Raw genomic sequence first — 23,470 nt, 5'->3', positions numbered from 1 at the left:
CTATAAATACCCCTCTCCCCTTCCTCACTTCATTTACTCCGCTCGACCGCTGTCTCTCGCTCGAGCTCCTCAAACCCTAGCACCGCCGCTACTCCATCGTCGCCGGTGAGGAAGAGCTTCGCTGCCTCGACCTCGTCGCCGTCGTACTCGCGCTGGTTGCGGAAATCTTCACTCCGCCGCCGCCGTAGCTGTCTTCCTCTGACAAGTTAGGGCGTGGGAGATCTAACCTGACGAACTTCGCATCCGTTCTTCTCAGTTCGTCGTGTTCTTCACTTCGGGTAATTAATAGTTACTTTTATTACTCACTTTGATTCTCAAACTTTCCTGAAAATCTTCAAAGGTGTTTATTCTTCAAATCTTCACACATATGAACACCTCACACATCATATGATCTTGAACTGTTTCTCTAAGCAATCATTTTCTTCAAGATTCCCTAATTGTGTGGATCTTCGATCTATACAACTCTGGAACCTAAGACAAGAACGCTTAGTGAAATTCCTCAAGGTTTATCTGGTCAAATTCCTCAAAACTTGTTCTTTTCGAAAAACCTTCTGAGAACGCATATGGCCTCTCCAAATTCCTCGCACCTATACTCTGTTCACAGGTACTCATGTCTGCTGCTGAATCACTAGGTTCTCATCAACTTAACTCATTTGCAGCGTTCCTCGAAGAAAAACTGCATACTTCTTCAGAGTGTTCAATTGTTCAAATTCCTCATCTGAAGAATATGGCAGACGGTAAGAAACCGCAGAAAGGAGGAAAGAAGCCTGAGGTCATGACTGCTTTCGAGATCCCTGATGAAATTTATGCTGGCTATTGCACACCTGATGAAGCAAAATTTGGCAAAGAAACCAAAAATCAGTGCAAGGTGCGCATACAGAAGATTGAAAGAAGATGGGCAAGAGAATGGAGGGAGTACAGATATGTTACTCCAAAGTATATGAAGAAATTCGCTTTAAATCCTCCATGCCCAAGAGCTCCATTGGCACCTGGCCAAGTAGCTGATCCCACCAGCATCAAGCGTGGTGAGGACTTTCCTGATGAATGGGCTAAGCGCCAAGCTAAATTGGCAAGACAAGCCAAGGAGGCAGTGAAGAAATTCAATGAGGATTCTGCCACTGCTGCTGCAACTGAGGCCTCGGTCAGGCCGAGGAAATCAATGCCAAAGAAGCCTGCTCGTAAGCCAAGTGCTTCACCAACAGCGTCCTCACGGAAAATTCCTCACACTAACACTGCTCCACCACAGTCCTCAGTAGCTCCCTCAAAGTCCTCAACTCCTGTGCATCTGGCTACATGTCAAAGGACTACGGGCTTCTCGATTGCCTCTGGTGTTTCAGTGAGTTCCTCAGCTGCACCAATTTCCTCATCAGGCCCCACACTGTTGAAGACTAAAGCAACAGCTGGATGCGGTCTTCGGCCAAGTTCAAAGAAGAAACAGGTCGCATTCCACGTGCCATATGATGATGAAGCTTCTGATGATGAACTTGCAGAAATCATCAGAGATAGACAGGTGAAGGCCGCTAGAGCCAAAGGCACATTTGTGCCACTGCTTTTGGATCCGAGGAAAATCCTCGATTACATTGATCTCTGGCATAAGGATCCAAACACCCCAATGCCTGATCTTCCTCTGACTCCTGGTCAAAGTCACATGCTGACCCATTTCATCACTCAAGATAAATGGAAATTTGAGAAGGCAAGAGAGATCAAGAAAGCTCAATACAGAAAGGAGAAGCTCCTGAAGAAAAATGTTGTCAGAATGACACCTGAGGAACTTCTCAAGGCTCAGTCTGAAATTCAAGCCCTCAGCAAAGACTTTGATGTCTACTATGCTGATTGGCAAGGAGTCAAAGTCAGATTCGTCAATCTAACGAAGAAATTGACAAATGTTGCAGCCTCATCGCAACAAGAAAACCCTCAGGCTGCAGACTCTGCTCAGCCTGCTGAAGAACATGCCAGCACCACTGATGACGTTCAGCTTGCTGAAGAAAATGCTAGTTCCAGGGCTGATGAAGAAATTCCAGCCGCTGAAGACATTGCCAGGGCATCCACTAGTGGTGCGCCTGAAGAAATTGAAGAGATCAGGGCAGCTGCATCAGTTGCGCCTGAAGTAAATGAACCAGATTCCTCAGCTCCTCCCGCGCCTACACCAACTCCAATTCTTCCATCTGCCTATGAGGTGAAGAAGACCAAGGCTGCAGAGCGAGCTGCAGTGAAGAAAAGGAAGGCATCAGCTGCGTCAAATTCTTCGGCTGCGAAGAAAATGAAGCCAATGACCAGCTCACTTGAAAATCCAATCGATGTCGTTCCAATTTCCTCCATGCCATCAAAGGACCTTTTTCCTTTTGGAGAAGACTATGTGATCCCGAGCGGATCTGGTGAAGAAAATCATTCTGCTGCTTCGTCAGAGCAGATTGATGAAGAAATTGAAGTGGATGCAATCCCTTCAACGCCAGTCATTTCCTCACCTATGCCTCAGTTCACAACTGAAGAGGCTGGTGTTGAGGAAATTGAAGATGAAGATGTGGATATTGGATGCACCACTCCTGTGATGAATGATGACTTTTGGGAAAGTCAGCATCCCAATACTCCTCTATTCACATCTATCCAACAGATTCCTCAGTCCCCGGCAACAACAGTTCAAATGGGCTCTGAAGAAACTCATCCCACTCCCTCTGTTCATGAAGACAGTCCAGCGGCTAGTGCTGAAGAACCTGCTGTTGCTGATCATCAGGTTGCACAAGAAGAGGAACCAGAAATTCCTCAGCCTGAAGAACCTAAGCTCGCGATTCCTGAGGTGGTACTGCAACTCACTGACACCCCTCTGCCAAAGCCGAAGAATCCGTTCTCAAGCAAATAGAAGTTCAAGGCTGAAGACTTCTTTTTCGAGCATGTATTCTTCACTGACTACAACCCCTATGACTCTGCTCGCATAAGGAAGAGGCGTTTCTGGACTGCTAGTCAAGCCAACTTCTATTCCTCAGTGCTGTTTGACAAAGACAAAATCTTCGATCATGAACATATTCCTCATGTGGATATGGAATCTTTGCCATGCTTTGAGCTAGTCCTCAGTGTTCTTCACAATGCAGGATTACTGAATTTCTGCACTGACATCTGTGATTGGAATGAAGAACTCATTCTTCAGTTCTACGCCACACTGCATATCACTGGAGACGCTGAAGATGTCAACTCATGGGTGTTGGATTGGATGACTGAAAACACTCACTACAAGGCACCGACAACTGAATTGCTTCGTGTCCTTCCTCTCGATCCTCCACATGACAGTGCACGTTGCATCTACAATGACCCTGAACTGACAAATCACTATATGCAAGTGCTCATGAAGCCTTTGAAGCCTGGGCAGGCCCCACGAACCAAATTCCTCGTCAAGGAATTACTCTATGTGCCTCGGACTGTCTATCGCATTCTGACGAAGACAATTAGTCCTATCAAAGGTCACGACTCAAATGATGAAGAAGTCGTTGGCATCATGAAGAATATAGTTTTCAACATCATTCATGGCGTTCCCGTCAACTTCCATGATTTCTTCATGAGGACTCTGGCAAATGTTGCTATGTCACCATTCGAGCTGAAGCCCTATGCGCCTTGGATTATGAGATTCATCAGGGCAGGATCTTCACTGAATTACAAAGCTGACACTCTGAACCACGGTAGCTACTTGCCTCCCATTGAAGTCCTCAAACGGACAGTTTCATCATCTGATGATAAAGGCAAGGCAGCTGCTGTGATCGATGAAGGCATTCGTCCATTGGATGGTCAATTTCGCCTGGCTACATCTTACTCTACCAATGACGACTCTGCCACACATGACTCTCAAACACCTCAGCCAAGCAAAATCCTCAAGCCACAGCACCCAGGGTGATGACTGACCGTGAGTTACTCCTCAGTCTTCATCAGAAGGTTGATCGCAATCACAAATGGGTAAAGCGTCAGTTTGGTGCCATTCTTCACAATATGACCTCAACACACAATGTAGTGAAGAAGAACCACTACTACCTTCATGAAACCTTCAACCGCACCTGGGCTGTCCTCACCCATGTCTATAGCGCTGAAGAACTGAAGACTATGGGTCTCAAGGAAGAATTTGACTGGTCTGCACCTCCTCCGAAGAAATTCAAGAGGGTCAAAGTTCCTCCACTGGTGGCCAGCTCTTATTCTTCATCACGTGACACTGATGAGTATGAAGATTTGGACGACACTGCGGCAGGCCCTGCTACAACAAACAACCCCGACAACACTGGCGCTCCTCCATCAACTTGAAATTCTTCAGGGGCGTTAGTCCTCAGTTTCAATCCTTTTGGTCATTTGATGACAAAGGGGAAGAAATCTGAGTTAGTCTTCAAGCGGGTCTATATAAAGGGCGTTTTTTTAAGTTCCAACTCTCGTTCTTCCGAAACTTTTATTGGATCGAGTTGTAATCTTAAATCCGATGGTGCTCTGATACGTTTGGATGGTGCTCTGATACTTTTGATGCACTATGCTCTGAAACCTTTGATGCTTTCGGCATGCTTATTCCTCGTTAATGACATTGCACGCATGCTGAATTTCATCAGGCACCATATTTCATCATGCATTTCAAATTCTTCATGTTATATATCAAATGCGTGTATGAATTACAAGATATAGGGGGAGATCTCCATGATTCAACTCTTCAAATGTACATTGCCTCAAAAGCAAATTCCTCACTATGCACATCTTCAGGGGGAGTTCTTCTATATCTTGCAATCAAATTCCTCAATATCAGTATTTACACTTCATATGTTTATCCCCGTTGAAAACTTAACCTATGTTGTCATCAATCACCAAAAAGGGGGAGATTGTAAGTGCATCTAGTGCCCCTTAGTGATTTTGGTGTATTGAAGATTTATAGGTTAAGGGACTAATGCGTTTGTGAGTATACACAGGTCTATAAGTATATGAGGAGTTTGATATTTACAGAGAAAGTCGACCCCTAAAAATGAAGTTCTTCGATTGAAGACTTTGATATTCTGAAGACTTTCTGAAGACTTTGAAAGTAAAGAAATTGGTGTGACCTTGAAGACTTAGTATTCATTTGAGGAACATGAAGCGTGAAGACTGTTGTTTTTGTAGTTTCATTTTCTCTTTCTTGAGTCATAGGAAACACCGTACTGTTAAAGGGGGTCGAGGAAATACTAAGGAAAAATTTCCGTGTGATGCTCAACTCAAAATCCTACACCTACCAATCCTTTCGAGTGAAGCCTTTGGAAATCTCATACAGCTCAGTCATTTTCTTCAGTGACAGAGACGAAGATCTTCTGGTCGCTGATGAATTTGTTCTAACTGAGGAGTTAGGAATTCGCTAGTGCGAATTGCCTACATAGTGAGGAACATGATAGCCCTGAGGAATTTGAGAGTCAAATTTCCGACCGTTGCTGTGCTGCGCGCTAGCTGTCCCAAAATATCTTATCCACCTAACGGTCATATCATTGAAGGGCATTTATGTCTTATCATGTCGGGTTGTTCCCTAGGCTATAAATAGCCGCCCCCTACAACCACTAGCTGGTTGGCTGCTCCGAGAGAACTTGACACTTGTCATTTGAGAGCAACCCATCCTCCGAGGACTTTGAGCGAAAATCATCAAGTGAGGAAAACCCAAACCAAACCCCTACAAACCCAAAGTGATTGAGCATCACTGAAGAAATTGATCCTGCGTGGATCCGACGCTTGTTACCTTTGAAGACTGTGCTTCTTCCAGACGGTTAGGCGTCATGGTCTAGAGCATCCAAGAGGAATTGTGGATCGCCGAGTGACCAAGTTTGTGAAGGTTTGGAAGTCACCTGAAGACTTACCACGAGTGATTGGACGAGGTCTGCGTGGCCTTAGTTCAAGAAGAATACGGTGAGGACTGGGTGTCCTGAGTTGCGTGCTCAGCGACTGGGTGTCCGGGACTGTGTGTCCTCGAGTTTAAATACTCAGCTGCTCCAACCAGACGTACAACTGAGACAGCAGTTGGAACTGGACCAAATCATTGTCTTCACCAACCTAACTGGTTCTATTTCCTCAACCCTTCCATTTCCTCATTACTGTGTTGAGTGTTTGTTCATATCTGTGTTTGAAGACTTTGACTGAAGACTTTCTTAATTTCCTCAGTTCAATTTCTTCAGTCTGTTTGTCTTCATCTTGTGTTATCCTATGATTACGCTTTCTGTACTCTGTGCTTGTCTTCATTTCATCATGATGACCATGCTTGTATTCTGTTATGCTTACTTCTGAGTACTTATTCCGCTGCTAGTAGTTCTTCGCTAAGGAATTTCCTCACCGGCAAATTCCTCAGTGAAGAATTCATAAAAATCTCCTATTCACCCCCCTCTAGTCGATATAACGCACTTTCAAAAACAGCAATACGGGTTGGGCCTCCGGTTAGTAGGTTAGTCCCAAAATGATATACAAGTGTAAAATAAAGCTCATAGACATCCAAAATAGGTAATATAATAGTATGGAACAATAAAAAATTATAGATACGTCATATCAAGCATCCCCAAGCTTAATTCCTGCTCGTCCTCGAGTAGGTAAATGATAAAAAAGAAATTTTTGATGTGGAATGCTACCTAGCATAATTCTCAATGTAATTTTCTTTATTGTGGCATGAATGTTCAGATCCAAATGATTCAAAATAATAGCTTATAAAACATAAAAATAATAATGCTTCAAAGCATACTAACAAATAATCATGTCCTATCAAAATAGCATAGCCAAAGAAAGCTTATCCCTACAAAATCATATAGTTAGGCCATGCTTCATTTTCATTACACAAAATACTCCCATCATGCACAACCCCGATGACGAGCCGAGCAATTGTTTCATACTTTTTAACGCGCTTCAGCTTTTTCAACTCTTACGCAATACATGAGCGTAAGCCATGGACATAGCACTATGGTGGTATATGGTGGTTGTGAGGACAAAAAGGAAGAAGATAGTCTCACATCAACTAGGCGTATTAACGGGCTATATGGAGATGCCCATTAATAGATATCAATGTGAGTGAGTAGGGATTGCCATGCAACGGATGCACTAGAGCTATAAATATATGAAAGCTCAAAAAGAAACTAAGTGGGTGTGCATCCAACTTGCTTGCTCACGAAGACCTAGGGCATTTTGAGGAAGCCCATCATTGGAATATACAAGCCAAGTTCTATAATGAAAAATTTCCACTTAGTATATGAAAGTGACAACATATGAGACTCTCTATCATGAAGATCATGGTACTATTTTGAAGCACAAGTGTGGAAAAAGAGATAGTAGCATTGTCCTTTCTCTCTTTTTCTCTCATTTCATTTTTTTTCTTTGGCCTCTTTTTTTCTTCTTTGGCCTCTTTTTTTTCTTTTTGGCCTTTCTCTTTTTTTTCTCATATTTTTTCTTTTTGTAAAGTCCGAAGTCTCATCCCGACTTGTGGGGGAATCATAGCCTTCGTCATCCTTTCCTCACTAGGACAATGCTCTAATAATGAAGATCATCACACTTATATGGATTTACAACTCAAGAATTACAACACAAAGCTAGAATAAGATATTACTCTATATGAATTCCTCCGGCGGTGTACCGAGATATGCAATGAATCAAGAGCGACATGTATGAAAATTATGAAGGTGGCCTTGCCAAAAATACGATGTCAACTACATGATCATGCAAAAGAGCAATATGACAATGATGGAATGTGTCATAATAAACGGAACGGTGGAAAGTTGCATGGCAATATATCTCGGAATGGCTATGGAAATGCCATAATAGGTAGGTATGGTGGCTGTTTTGAGGAAGGTAAATAAAGGGTTCATGATACTAGCAAAAGTTGCGCGATAATAATAAAGGCTAGCAAAGTAAAAGGATGAGTGTGCATATGTCCATGGACTCACATTAGTCAAAAAAGAACTCATATACTTATTGCAAAGGTCTACTTCGCACTCGAAGCAAAGTACTACTACACATGCCCCAGGAGGGATAGATTGGTAGGAAAAGACCATCGCTCGTCCCCGACTGTCACTCATAAGGAAGACAATCAAAAGAGCACCTCATGCAACAAATCTGTCACACAACTTTTAACATACGTGCATGCTACGGGACTTGCCAACTTCAACAAAAGTATTTCTCAATTTCATAATTACCCACTAGCATGACTCTAACATTACTACCTTTATATCTCAAAACAATTATCAAGCATCAAGTTGATCATAGCATCCAATTCTTTTTCTATGATAATTTTTATTATACCCAACATGGATGCTCATCATTCTAGGACCAAATTATAACCATAGCAAATCCCATGTTGTTTTAAAAGACTCTCAAAATAATATAAATGAAGCATGAGAGACTAGAAATTTCTTCAAAATTAAGACATTACCGTGCTCTAAAAGATATAAGTGAAGCACTAGAGCAAAAACTATCAAGCTCAAAAGATATAAGTGAAGCACATAGAGTATTCTAGCAAATTCTAATAAAGTAGGCTTTTCCCAAAAGGTGTGTACAGCAAGGATGATTGTGATAAACTAAAAAGCAAAGACTAATATAATACACGACGCTCCAAGCAAAACACATATCATGTGGCGAATAAAAATATAGCTCCAAGTAAAGTTACCAATGAACGAAGACGAAAGAGGGGATGCCTTCCCGGGGCATCCCCAAGCTTAGGCTTTTGGCTATCCTTGAATATCTTGGGGTGCCATGGGCATCCCCAAGCTTAGGCTCTTGCCACTCCTTATTCCATAGTCCATAAAAGCTTTACCCAAAACTTGAAAACTTCACAACACAAAACTCAACAGGAAATCTTATAAGCTCCGTTAGTGAAAGAAAATAAAACCACCACATAAGGTACTACAATGAACTCATTCTTTATTTAATTTGGTGTTAAACCTACTGTATTCCAACTTCTCTATGGTTTATAAACTATTTTACTAGCCATAGATGCATCAAAATAAGCAAACAACACACGAAAAACAGAATCTGTCAAAAACAGAACAGTCTGTAGCAATCTGTAACTAACGCAAACTTCTGGAAATCTAAAAATCCTACCAAAATAGGACATACTGGACAATTTGTCTATTGATCAGCAGCAAAAAGAATCAATGCAAAAGCACGTTTCTGTGATTTATTAATTTTTTTCTCGTGAGCGTAAAGTTTCTATTTTTCAGCAGAATCAAATCAACTATCATTATAGTTTATCCTATTGGTTCTACTTGGCACAAACACTAATTAAAAGATAAAAACACATCTAAACAGAGAGTAGATGCAAGATTTATTACTAAATAGGAGCAAAAGCAAAAAACATAAAGAAAATTTGGGTTGCCTCACAACTAGCGCTATCGTTTAACGCCCTAGCTAGGCATAAAAGCAAAGATAGATCTAAGTAGTGCCATATTTGGCACTCAACTTTTTAATGGAGTTGTGCTCAGGTCCGGGAGGCTTTTTGCGTTTCCCTTCATGCTCAGAGATCCTTTGATCCAAAGCATCCAACCACTTATTACAAAGTACAATCAAGTTATTCATGCGGTTGATACTCCCACCAATATTCTTAAGTGGTTCAACAATTTTTTGCAATTCACAAAGTTTCTCTAAAATTTGATTTCCTTCAAGAGAGAAGGATGATCCCTTTTTTACGGGAAGTACTCCTACAATCCCTTCTATAATTTCATAAGCGAAACTAGGATCAATTTCAATAACATCCTTTTGCGGCAAAATCAAGAAGTTGTCTATGGGATGGGGTTAACCCAACATAAAAATTGCGCATTAAAATCTTGAAATCTCCTTCCACGGCACAACTGCGATAAGATTCTAACATCCTAAACCAAGCATCTTAAATTTTCTCCTTGTCCTTGCTTGAAGTGAAGAACTTCGAAGTCGGGAGACGAAGGGATAAAAACCGAGCTAGCCATGACGACAAGGTAAACGAACTAACACACGGACAAACGGAAAAAGGCAAGCAAAAAGAGAGGAGGAGATTGGAAAAGGAGGGTGAATAAAACGGCAAGGGTGGAATGGGGGAGAGGAAAATGAGATGCAAATGGCAAATAATGTAAATGCGAGGGAGATGGGTTTGTGATGGGTACTTGGTATGTCTTGACTTGAGCGAATACCTCCCCGGCAACGGCGCCAGAAATCCTTCTTGCTACGTCTTGAGCTTGCGTTGGTTTTCCCCGAAGAGGAGAGGGTGATGCAGCAAGTGTAGCGTAAGTATTTCCCTCAGTTTTTGAGAACCAAGGTATCAATCCAGTAGGAGGCTCCTCAAAAGTCCCACGCACCTACACAAACAAACTGAGAACTCGCAACCAACGCGATAAAGGGGTTGTCAATCCCTTCACGGCCACTTGCGAAAGTGAGATCTGATAGAGATAGTATGATAAGATAAATATATTTTTGGTATTTTATAATATAGATGCAAAAAGTAAAGATGCAAATAAAAGTAAATTGGAAGCAAATATGATAAGAGATAGACCCGAGGGCCATAGATTTCACTAGAGACTTCTCTCGAGATAGCATAAGTATTACGGTGGGTGAACAAATTACTGTCAAGCAACTGATAAAAAAACAAATAATTATGAGATTATTTAGGCATGATCATATATATAGGCATCACGTCCATAACAAGTAGACCGACTCCTGCCTGCATCTACTACTATTACTCCACATATCGACCGACTCCTGCCTGCATCTAGAGTATTAAGTTCATAAGAACAGAGTAACGCCTTAAGCAAGATGACATGATGTAGAGGGATAAACTCATGCAATATGATATAAACCCCATCTTTTTTATCCTCGATGGCAACAATACAACACGTGTCTTGCAACCCTTTCTGTCACTGGGTAAGAACACCGCAAGATTGAACCCAAAGCTAAGCACTTCTCCCATGGCAAGAAAGATCAATCTAGTAGGCCAAACCAAACCGATAATTCGAAGAGACTTGCAAAGATAACTCAATCATATAAAAGAATTCAGAGAAGATTCAATTATTATCCATAGATAAACTTGATCATAAACCCACAATTCATCGGAACTCGACAAACATACCGCAAAAAGAGATTACATCGAATAGATCTCCACAAGAGAGGGGGAGAATATTGTATTGAGATCCAAAAAGAGAGAAGAAGCCATCTAGCTAATAACTATGGATCCGTAGGTCTGTGGTAAACTACTCACAACTCATCAGAGGGGCAGGGATATTGATGTAGAGGCCCTCCGTGGTCGGTTCCCCTTTCGGCAGAACGCCAGCGAAGGCTCTAAGATGGGATCTCGCGGATACAGAAGGTTACGGCGGTGGAAATTGTGTTTCGGTTGCTCCCTGAATGTTTTTGGGGTACGTAGGTATATATAGGAGGAAGAAGTACGTCGGTGGCCACCTGAGGGGCCCACGAGACAGGGGGCGCGCCCTACAGGGGGGGCGTGCCCTCCTATCTCGTGGCCGCCTCGGCTGCTTCTTGGCTTGCACTCCAAGTCCTCTGGATCACGCTCATTCCAAAAATCGCGCTCCCGAAGGTTTCATTCCGTTTAGACTCCGTTTGATATCCCTTTTCTTCGAAATACTGAAATAGGCAAAAAAACAGCAATACGGGTTGGGCCTTCGGTTAGCAGGTTAGTCCAAAATGATATAAAAGTGTAAAATAAAGCTCATAGACATCCAAAAAAGGTAATATAATAGTATAGAACAATCAAAAATTATAGATACTTTGGATATGGATACATATCAGCAGGCGGCCGGTGGGTGACGCGAGGCGCAAGGAAGACTGGCGGATCCGGGCGCAGCGTTGAGGGATCTGGCAGCTGGTGCGGCAGCTTGCTCCGATGGCGGCGTCGTCCTGCTCATCCAGAGAAAGAGAGGGATAGGGCGTGAGGGAGAGAGGAAGGAAGGAGAAGGAGAAGGGGCGCAGGGTGAGGGAAGCGGGCAGGACGGGGTGCTCCTGTTGAGGCGGCGGGAGACCGCGGGACACGGTGCTGGCTGTTTCCGCGGGATCGAGCTTTGGCAGAAAGGATTGAGCAGCCACTGCGCTGGAGTAGAATGTGTGACAGGTTTGCACCTCTCTCTACTGTCCGTGATTGATTTATCTGGTGAAGAATGAATCACCGTGTTTCAATACATCATGGTTGCAGATCGACAAACACTTGGATGCTCAACCTGTATGTCTACATGGCACAGTAATGAAGATTAACCGTTCAATCTATTGATTCAGAGTGAGACAAGGCCAAAACAGAATAAGCTCATTTTTGTGGTGAGTTCCCTAAGCCCCAGACCTAGCTTTTTAATTACAAAATTCAGTATTTGACCACTTTATTTCAGTTTCATTATAGACTCCATAATATGTTTTATGAATTAATGTAAGGTTTATAATATTTTGTGGAGCAATCAGTTCCGCATAGAAAAGAGATCACCTAAATAATGACAGGTTCATCTTATCGTCGATAAAAAATTCCGCCCCCTAATCTTGAGTTCTAATGAGAGTTGCAGAAGGAAAATTCAGCAAATTAACTCTAAGTAGGTGTTTTTGGTATTTCCCAATGTAATTAAAAAATTGCTTCTCATAATATGATGGGTTCATTGTCCGGAAAAAATATCAGCATGAATTAGGCGCTTTCATATGAAGCTGGACATGTTTACAGTGATCGACCCGATATCGTTACACCAGTCTTCAATATGAAGTTTCATGATTTATGAGAAGATGTTAAAAGTGGACATTTGTTTGGTACAATTCAAGCATGTAAGTTATTTACATACTGATATTTCCCTCCTTTGGTTTAATCTTTTCATTTACATAATCTAACTTCATCCATCTATTTCTCTTTCTCATTTTTTGGGTTATCCAGATTTATACATCATGGAATTCCGGAAAAGAGGTTTCCCTCATACTCATACTTTAATTTGGCTTAAAGGGAACAATCATGAGCTGTCGGCCTCCTTCATATATACATGGTTTGATTTCTGCTAAGATACCTGTTCCTTTGGTTGATCCCCTGGGTTATGCTGTTGTGGATGAATTTATAGTTCACGGTCCATGTGGAGAACGCGAAGCTAAGTGCGCATGTATGAAAGATGGATTGTGTTCCAAACGATTTCCCATAGATTTTAATGAGTAGACATCAGTTAACGATAGAGGCTTTCCTATATATCGTAGACGTGATTTGGGTCACTATGTGTTAAGGAACAAGGGTATAGTTAAGCTGGATAATCGATGGGGACTTCTGCATTGCTTATGGCTGCTTAAAAGATTCCAAGTGCACATTAAGGTTGGGTGGTGCAACAAGGCAAATTTTCTCAAATATTTGTTCAAGTATTTTACTAAGGGCCATGATGTTGCTCGCATAATGTTTCAACCTATGGTCGAAATGTAGAGCGTTTGTTGCCCCTGGTGTGCCAACTGGAAGAAATGAATATTTAAATTTTGTTAAGTGCTGGTCATAATTCTGTTTCTTATGTCTTTCTTATTTTGAATTGATTCCTGCTATTGATAACCATTGATTTTCCCCATTCCTTCCACTTTGTTAGGTATCTTTCTGCTTGCAAAGCGTACTGGTGTATGTTTGCTTTCAATATACATGGTCGTGAGCCTTCAGTGGAGAGATTGGTTGTTCACCTTCCTGGTATGAATGCAGTAATTTTTCATCGGGATTCTTGGTTGGGCAAAGTCGTCAAAAATCCAAATGTACACAAAACAAAGCTAACTGAATGGTTTGTGACTAATTAAGATAATGAGGATTCTAAGACATTTTTTATACTTAAATTTCCCATGAGGATGGACTTGGGATAATTCTGATAAAATGTGGAACAAGGGGCAAAGGAAAGAAAAGCTTGGTGGCCGAATCATCTGGTTTCACGATGTGCATCCTGGAACTATGGAACTTTTCTATCTTCGGACATTGCTCATAGTGGTCACAGGTTGCTACATGCTTAGAAGATGTCAGATGTTATAATGGGGTCACTACTGTTGCCTGGTGGACGAACAGACCATCATCAGTTCAAGTACCCATTGAGACTAGAAGCGATCGTCCATGCTCTATTTCCAGAGGTTCTCAGCATGCAACTTTGATTGAAAAAGCCAGTTTAGTCTTGTGGTATGAAGCTCCAATGGTCTATCATCCCTGCTTCGAAACTGTTGACAGAACATTCAGAGATATATTATCAGTGCGCAGTTCTGCTATGCTATTTCCTTTGGTGGCAAGGTTGTTGTTCTTGGTGGGGATTTCAGAAGTGCTTCTTGTTGTGGAAGGTGATGCCAAAAATGAGATCATTGGTGCTTCCTCTGAAGCTACTACATTCTACAACGATTAACAATTTTCCAAGTTGACCGTGACACTGCCACATACAGTTAGCCGCGCAACAAACATATCCGGTTAAAAATTCTCATCAAGGATGATTCCCTCACCTGATTTTGATGGTTATGGCTATGAATACATTGTTCTCTTACTGCTCCGTCATCATCCTGTTGCTCGACCATGTTTCTCAATTTTGGACTCCATTTCAATACTGCTGGAGTATGCAGTATTCGTATTTATTACGTAAGGTTTATTCATTTTAATAATTTAATGCCAAATTACTGATCCGGGGTTTCCTTCTTGCAACTTTTAATGTTATACACTGGCGCAAGCTAGAGAGGCCTCCTCTGCATCTTGTTGCTATTGGCTCTGCTGTATATTCTTTGATTAGTTATAGAAAAGCAACATGGAGAAGCACATGGTGAGTTGGTGACCACTTGCTGATGCGCCAGGTGCCTACATATATCTTGAAAGATCACGGTTGATGATAGTCTACATTTATGTTAAGTGCTTGATGTGGTAACAAAGTTTTTTTTCCTTGATTTATCTGATGAAAAATATGTTTTTTCCCATGAAGTTATTTAGACATTTCTTTGGTTTTTCTGTTGAAGAGCAGTTGTGCTTAGGGCAAGTGGCAAAGCATTTCTTTGGTTATCACCTCTGTCGCATAAGCATTAGATGTGGTAAGAGCTAGCAAATTTAATTTGTATGATACTGAGTCACTTTTGTTAGGGATAACATTGATGTCACCACTTATATCTATTTCAACGGACCATTTGAATGGCGCTCATCCACCTGCAGCCCCGAGCCAGAGCAGTGCACATGAACAGGCAGAACCGCATGAGCCCACGAGTGCGATCAGCAGTGTACTCCCACCTTCCGGCAAGCCCGACTGGGTGGGCGGAGGAGCGGTAGCGACCGCTGCGTCCAGCCAGAGTTTCCGGGAGGTTCTGCACCTGCCAGGACGCTATGTCGCAGGCCACCGCTGCTCCTCCTCTGCTTGCCATGGCGGCGGTGCTGATGGACAGGTGCGCGAGGTAGGGGAAGTTGAGGGATGCGGAGGTGGGCGAGGAGGACATGGCAGTCATCACGGTACCGTGATAGTTTAATCTGTAGTCCACCTCCTTACATTCATTCCCTGCTAAAATAGTAAGTGGCTTGTTCTGTCAGTTACATATATCCTGAACTCTGATATGCAGTAGTCTTCATAAGGAGTTACCTTGGAACCAAGAAAGTTGCTTTAATTTTTGTTGATATGACGACGAAAAAAATAATGAATACAAGAACTTTTTGTCTTGTGTCTGGCATGCTTGAAATTGCTGGATTGAAAAGTAATGTAGGGTGGGTGGATGTGTGAAATTAATATATTGGATTTGCCAGCCGTGAGTACTGCTAGATCGGTGATGGTGCTCTGTTCCTTATGTTGTTTATCTCTGCATCTATAGAGCTTTAGCAAATGGTGCTCTGTTCCTTATGTTGTTTATCTCTGCACCTATAGAGCTTTAGCAAATGTACATATGGTGCTCTGTTCCTTATGTTGTTTATCTCTGCACCTATAGAGCTTTAGCAAATGTACATACTGATTCAGGCATGCACTAACTCTGATTGATACTACAAATGCACACATGGTTGTGTAATTTTTTCCCCTCGAATACACACGAGTGTGCGTACAATATTAAAGGAGAGGATGGGGGTAAAGAGATACAATCCCAACTGCCCACATTATCTAAGCTCTAAATCTGGCGTCTGCCCACGTTGCGAAAGCCCCAAGGAAGTCTTCGACCTCTCCATTTAGGATGCCTGCTCTCTTGGGGACTTTGTGTAAATTGGTAACTATCTTAGTCAGTTATAGAAGTAGTATTGGCGGTGTGAAATTACATCTTTTGTGGCGACACTGCTGCTGAGAAATTATTGGCATATTTGGTGAAGGATAAGGTCTGGAAATCGAGGTTTTTTTTTTACAAGTAAGCTGTATTTCATTCTTCTCCTGTCATTCTCAGCAATAGATAAATTATAAAATGTATGTACGGGTAGGCATGTTATGATTGATGCTACAACACACATAATTATATACTAAGTACTTATCTTCAGAATTTTCTGCATTGTCTAATGTGTGCATATGTACTTGTGTTGATAGGATGCGGCTTCGGTGCATAATCTCTACTCCTAATGGAGCAGTTGGTAGCTTGGTACTCCGGTTTTATTTTCGTCCGGTTTTATTTTCTCTACTCCTAATGGAGCAATTGGTAGCCTGGTAGTCCAGTTTTATTTTCTGTTTTTTATCACACCTCCCACTGGTTTCAATCATTTTGGATCGGTCTCGATCTCTTTCCCTCGATCGCTCCCTCTCCATTCAAGATCTCCTTCCCGATTCTGATTTCTTCTTCCTTTCATGGTCTTTTGTTTCCTTTTATATTGACCGCAATTTCACCCAGAACTGGTAAGTGCTTATTCAATCGAATCATCGAGATCAATCATCCTAACCAGATTTGGTAATTGGCAATCGAAATCAATACACAAGATCTCTCCTTCCTTTTCCACATGATTTTCAATTTCACCCTTTCCATTGTAAAGCGGTAGCCTCCTCCTCATGTAAAGTGATAGCCACAATTGCGTTCGTCCTGAATTTCCCGAAGGTTCTCCTCCTACCGGGACGCCGTGTCCCGGGCCACCTCTTTTCCCCTTTCCATTGCAGGAAGATCTGTGCCCGAACCCCGAGCGACGAGGCCGCGCAGATCGTGGGCTGCAGCAGCTGCTGGTTGTGACACACGTCATCGGTTGGAGGGGCGCATTTGGTGGCCCCATCGCGCTCTGATCAATGGTGACCTAAGGTTCTGTCCATCTTCTCCTCTCTTTCGTCGATGGCTGCTCATAGGGGGACGGCGACCTGAATACGTAAACCATCTATGCATGGGCCGGTGTATTAAGAAAGTTTATCAACAATCACACACCAATGCTTTTGCACTATATGAATTTCCCTTTATGACTGTTTTCGTGGGAGCCTTCTAGATGTACTTCTGTAGTTCCTAACATGGTTGTAGGTTAAATGTTTCTGCTGGTTTATTTTTCTGTGGAATCTGCCCCTATTCACATGTTACTACCATCTTCATATGTAGTTGTGGAAATAAAATCAGAGAATGATCTCGCTGCTTTACTCCTTATTTCTTATTTGAAATGCATTTCTTCATGTGAACACCAGGGTTTGTTGAGTGGCAACACGTGGTGAGATGGACAACAACTCAGCTTGGCATCAGGCAAAGGAGAATAATGCACATGTGATATTATCTACATTGATTCCCTTCTTAAAATTGTTGTATTATGTTAACTTGCCATCTACGTACTAGAATTGGTCACAAATGATAGTGCAGTTTGAAGGTAAAATATATGTGTTTTCATTCTGTCATTGAATAGTCAGATCGATCCTTAATAAAGCATGTGCATCTAATGTCACCACTATAGAGACTTGATCTATTCATTTTGTCGTGCTTACACATTAATATTAGTGTCTGTTGCTGGTAAGACAAGGTACACCTTGACGGTTGATTATTTTCTGTTTCAAATTCTAGAGCACAACATTTATCTCTAGCGCCAGCATGGAGTTTGATACCAACTGTTAGTTAAGCTTCGTCTTCTTTTTTTGCATGGTCTGACTGCTCACATATCCACCTTTCCAGAACACCCAACTATTTCCTCCGGTGAACTGCGTAGAGCTTCTATGTGCATCTCTGTTATGTTTAACTACGACAGGCTTATGTAATCTTATCATGAAGTCATTTTTGCCATTTGTGCACAACGTGACTGCATGTAAATATGTAATGCACCAACTTTGTTCTTCCTTTTTATGTAATGCACCAACTTTGTTCTTCCTTTTTTGTTGTTTTATTGACTCAGTTTACCATCTCAAATGACATTCCCTTTATAACTAGCACATCATCTCCAGAGAATCTTTTTAAGTTGAAATCCAGTAATTAAATGTTGATTGCATAAGCAGGCTGATGGTATCTTGTTCAAAGAATTTTATTCCTACTGGATGGAACTAAATCTGTTCTTTCCTGAAATATATTGGCACGCAAAGAACTAAATCTATCTACAATGTCTTTGGGCATATTCTGAATTTTGCAGAGTTAGCACAAACCTGAAAGCATTTATGCAGCTCCCAGATGTTGCAGGCAAGAGGAAGGGTACGTACGTCATGCGATACCATGTATCTGGTAGTGGTTTCGTCCCCCAGATGCTATGCATTTATTGTCTGGTTTGTACGTATTTGTGATTTTCCAACTAATACGGTGTTAGCTCTATGTTAACCTTCTTTTAGATACTTCCCATGATTTTCTTTGTTGGCAACCCCCAAAATATAAACAGGTGTATTTTCCCATGAAGATGCTAAATTTTGTTTGTCTTATCTATAATACCTAAATAGTTCATCCCCACTACCCTATTTCTCTAAACATGCAAGCTATCCAACTCAGCAGCCTTGCCACATCAGCAATAACTCTTATTTATCTTCACTTGCCAGCTTGCCACATCAGCAAAAAAATTCAACAAGCCGTGTTGTCATTTGTTTCAGGGTTAACAAAATCATGCTGGTAGCCGAAGCGTGCCTCTTTGGGCTTCCGTAACAGATGAGGCAGAGTAATAAGCAATAAAGAGAAGCCCAAGAGAAGCCCACCGATGGATCTCTCTTATCCCTTCCTCTTCCTGGCAGCAGAACAGACGATGCCACCCACGCACCATCGATGCCCTGCAGCCGACTGCTTCGGCGTTCTTCCACGCGAGCGAGCAGAGGCACCCCATGGCGCCTCCTCCTCTCCTTCTCTTGGCGCGCGAAGACCTCGACGGAGCCACCTCCATCGCGTCATCGATCTGGCCGCCGCCTCACCTGCGGCTCGATCTTATCTGGGAGAGATGGTGAGGGGTGGGGGTGGCGGAGTAAGGGGAGCCGGAGAGGAAGATCCGGTGCAGGACTCCCACGCTGCAGACTTGAGGCACCCAACCACGGCCACGTCGACGACTCTGCCTCCTGAAGGACGACATCCACCACCTCCCTCCCTGCCGCCCAGAAGTGACGAGGTTGCCGCCTCTCGGCAACTTTCTGTGCTCTCGCAGAAATTCCCCTTCAGATAGTGGAGCGCCGTCGCTCCCATAGTCTTCAGCATCAGGTTGGTGTCTGCACCTTTGCTTCAAAATTGTGTCATGCCAGCCAGTTCATGCAAAGTTAATCTGACGTTCCCTCTTGCATTATATTGGTCTCAAAAGCACATGTGTTGTATCATAAAGGATTACTGATCCATACCATTATGATTATTTCAGTGTCATCACAGATCTGTTCTCTTTTTCATGAAGTTGGCTGGGTGCTTTGGCCACATGACAACTTCCATTTGAAATATAAAATATATAAATCAGTGAAGTTGATGTCATACAACTCATGTTTCGTCACTGTACGAACAAACTTTGAGATCTATATTGCCATCCCAACAGATCAAGACATGGATTACATATTAAAAGTGCATCAATGTTTTGTCGTTTAACACCATGTGTGGATATATCATTGACAACCAATGGTTTTTTATGCTTGAAAAATACTTCATCGCTGCAATATGATGGTAAGATATGTTTTGTTTTCCTCTAGAGAAACTTCATAACTCAAAAACGGTTTTATTTTTGCAGCATTGTAGAGTTCTTTTGAGCGTATGCGATTCCAAATCATATTCTGATTTTTCATTCACAATGCTTTCTTCATTCCCATTATCTTGACCTTCATGGTAATAATTTCCACCTAAATCTAGCAAATAATCACCGGTTATGTATAGTTCAATATTTGTGCATCACCAGTTGTAAAGGGTTCAGTATATCAATTCGTTGAAGTTTGTTGCTATATTCATATGTACATTTCTATCAAATGTACATGATTTCATTTTTGTTGGTGGTCTAGATTCATTGGATTATTCTATTTTTTGGTCAATTTGATTGTGGGAATGACCCAAAATTTGTCAAAGGAGCAATGGAGTGGGTGCTCAAATCTTCATCTTTCGGCTGCTTTAAAATGATTCGGCATCTGCAAGTAATGTTCCCTTCTTATGTGAGTAAGGTGGGGCAAAATCTTCATGAAATACTGTAGAGAACTAGGACATTACCAATCTAGGTGCCATCAGCTTTGTGACCATGTTTATTTCTCTGACTTAAAATTTTGTTGCCTTTTACTTGTGGTCTGGCAAGGGATTTTTTATGTACCATCTCATGGTGGTATTTTTTTCTTCTAACTGTATAATTCATCTATGCTGAGAATACATGCACAAATAAAGTGGGTTGTGTTCTTGCCCCGTTCTGCTACTTGATGCATCTGTCTATTTTCCTCCCATGTCATAATTGTCGTGCGATCAATCTTTTTGTTTGGAATACTAATATATCTATTGCTTTTTTTATCTTTTTGTTGATCTATTCATCCATGAAATATATCTATTGCTATTTTGTACAACCATGAGCTTCCTTATTGACATATATTGTTACTAATCCCGCAGGGCTCCTGATTCCATGGCGTGCCTTAGTCTTTTGGCGGGCATATTTAAAGTTGAGGGATCTTTTATTCCATTTCAATTTTCTTTGGAAATCTTCTGCCGGCTCAAGTGCTCATGTCAAGGAATATAGCTGTATTTTTCTTGGATTTTTCATTTGCCTTGCAATGCTAATGGAGAAAAGGCAACAAAAACTATTCGAGGGAGAGATTGTTAACGAATAGATCAACAAACTATTTGTCATGGAAATTGCTATTTGGAGACCTGGTGCATTTTGAAAGTATGTAACGACCAAGTCTTTGATTGTGTACTTCCAAACTTTGGTTGGTGCAGGATTCCTGTTGTTAGCAGTAGCACCTACACATAGAACTGTACTGGAGAGTGAAAAGTAATTTGCTCTTTCCCCATTAACTCATAACATTATTCCATGTGACTGAAAGAGTGATTTGATCATCAAAATTATCATTTTACATGATCATCAAAGTTTATCCATACATTCCCGCAGCAACGCGCGGGGAATCATCTAGTTTATGGGATAGCGAAACCATTTTTGTGTGCACTTAATTGTCAGGTTGGACGTGCCGGGTGTTGGGAGTTTTGACCTGATTAACAAGAATACTGCTTCTGTATCCACCTCTACTATTATTGCTTCAATATGTCTTTATTGCATGTCGTTGTTTCCAGAAAGTAGGCCGCACCATCCTTTTCTACTAAGTTATATACACCATTTGTTGGTGTTGTGACCTGTATGTAGACGAAATATTTTAGGTCTGTATGAATAATTTGTATGTGATTTCATACAGTGATTTGTATGAATAACTTGTTTGTGATTTCATACCCTTTTCTTTTATGTAAAATATATGATTTTCTCTGAAAAATTGATTCTTTGAACTTCTAGACCATCTACCTTTTTTGGGACACTGCAGGACATGGTTGATTATCATGTCAGTGAACTCTGGCGGAGAATGAACCAAATGAGCTTTTGTAGGTGGTCTATTCAAAATGGATGGAAGGAGTCAGTTACTGTACATATAAGTTTGCCCTGTCTTCCTGCTCATTCGTGTAATGTGTTCATGGGAGACCTATTTTATGAAAACATTAAAACAATTATTCTTTCTGTGCATAGTTTTGCATCTGATCTTAAATTTTAGAATATTATTTTATGCCAGATTTCAAGTGCTAGGCTTCAATAAATCTGAAAATTCTGTCGTTCAATTTGCAGTGTTTATGTTATGCTTACCACTGGGAAATGCTTCCTTTTAATCATATTTATCTGTTGCACACCATTGTAAGTGTATTATTATAAGAAATAGCTGGAAAAATATTCACCATTGATAGTTTTAAGTTTTGTTGAAGCCGAATGTGTACATTCATTTTAAATTGTTTAACGGATAATAGATTGTTCTGCGTAAGAGAACATCATGCTTACAAAAAATCAAGCTGGATTATAATGTAATGATGAGTGATGCTACTTGGGATGATGCTCGGTAGAGGACACATCAATGGTGGAAGCTAGCGAAGAAACAGCAACCTTGGAGCGAGAAGAGACAAGGAGCAGGAATGGAAGAGGATTTGGAGAAGATGGAAGCCAAGGTAGAAATTTAGCGGATTAGGAAAATGGTGTGCACATGATGGCAATATGATGTAGAGTAAGCAAATGATAGAACAATGGTGTAGCCGAATGTGACGAGGGGCGGGAGAAACCAGTTAAGATGGCGTCCAAGGCGCTAGGAACCATGAAACCATGGCGGATTTTATCGGATAGTAAAAGTTATTCACATGACAATGTGATGATATGGTGGCTTCAGAGAATCTAATGAGCGGACAAACATGGAGAAAGATTGTAGCTTGTATTCTTAATATTGTACTCCCTCTGTTCCTAAATATAAGACTTTCTAGAGATTCCAATATGGCAAAGTTCCCTCCTAGCTCGAGCTACCCGGTACCTACTATCTGTACCGTTGGTTTGCTTCAGGATTTGTGCGGTGAAGACGCTTCACGAGCCCTGCAGCTTTTGGCAGCAGTGTCATTAGCATGTTTTGTCCTGTCAAGCTAAACAGTAATCTCAAGTAGACATAGCCCTGCAAGCCAGTCCATGTGGGTCCTCCGGTTTCTGGAGTACTCGGTCGCTCCTCACATTTACTTTTGTACTGTCTTTTCAGGTTGTGTAGTGGCTTGCAGGCGTGTACAGTGGTTTTGTTTATTTGCGCTGTTCCTTGTCCAGTTGGTCCCTCCATGCAGGAATCTTTGCGTGAGAGAGTGGTTTGCATGAACATTTTCTTATATCTTTGTCCCATGTGCATTGAAGAATCAAAGGCCATCCCATGCTATAAAATAATACTAGTACTAATGCCAGATTCAAGTGAGAGACTTTTCGGATTATTATTTTTGTTGAGATTTTTGGGATTCAAGGAAGAGACCTTTTTCTACTATGTTACTATGACAATACTACCACGAGTGTTCGTTGGGTTGTGAAGGTGCCAGGAATTGAAATAAAGAAAACGAGAGTGTGTGTTGCATGCATGCGAAAATTAGGAGCGACAGTGTATATGTTGCATCGAGAGCTTTGTTGCATCGAGAGCTTACTAGATCGAAAGAGAGAAGAAAGACAGAGAGAGAGTTGCATGTAAAGCTCAGGTGGGACAGAGATGTGCGCTGCATGCAGATTATTTTTATATGTGGCATGCAA

The 23,470-nt window shown here is 41.6% G+C and overlaps 1 long non-coding RNA gene across 17 annotated transcripts; it reads left to right on the top strand.

Moving 5' to 3' along the window:
• The first annotated feature begins 11,733 nt into the window (after window positions 1-11,733).
• On the top strand, window positions 11,734-21,044 carry LOC119347975. Of its 17 annotated transcripts, none has more exons than XR_005168690.1 (10): window positions 11,734-12,031; window positions 12,113-12,231; window positions 12,578-12,717; window positions 12,824-12,929; window positions 13,503-14,952; window positions 15,071-17,100; window positions 17,469-17,544; window positions 18,392-18,450; window positions 18,837-19,428; window positions 20,788-21,044. It is a non-coding gene; the product is annotated as an uncharacterized LOC119347975 (long non-coding RNA). The 17 variants fall into 17 exon arrangements; XR_005168678.1 differs by having other exon boundaries at window positions 17,944-18,450; XR_005168621.1 differs by adding exons at window positions 19,580-19,872; window positions 20,202-20,357 and having other exon boundaries at window positions 15,071-18,450.
• The last annotated feature ends 2,426 nt before the right edge of the window (window positions 21,045-23,470 follow it).

This window comes from Triticum dicoccoides, chromosome 1B (assembly GCF_002162155.2).
Source record: "Triticum dicoccoides isolate Atlit2015 ecotype Zavitan chromosome 1B, WEW_v2.0, whole genome shotgun sequence".
Lineage (NCBI taxonomy): Eukaryota > Viridiplantae > Streptophyta > Magnoliopsida > Poales > Poaceae > Triticum > Triticum dicoccoides.
The sequence above is the reverse complement of the archived record's forward strand: the minus strand, read 5'-3'. Positions and strand labels throughout refer to the sequence as shown.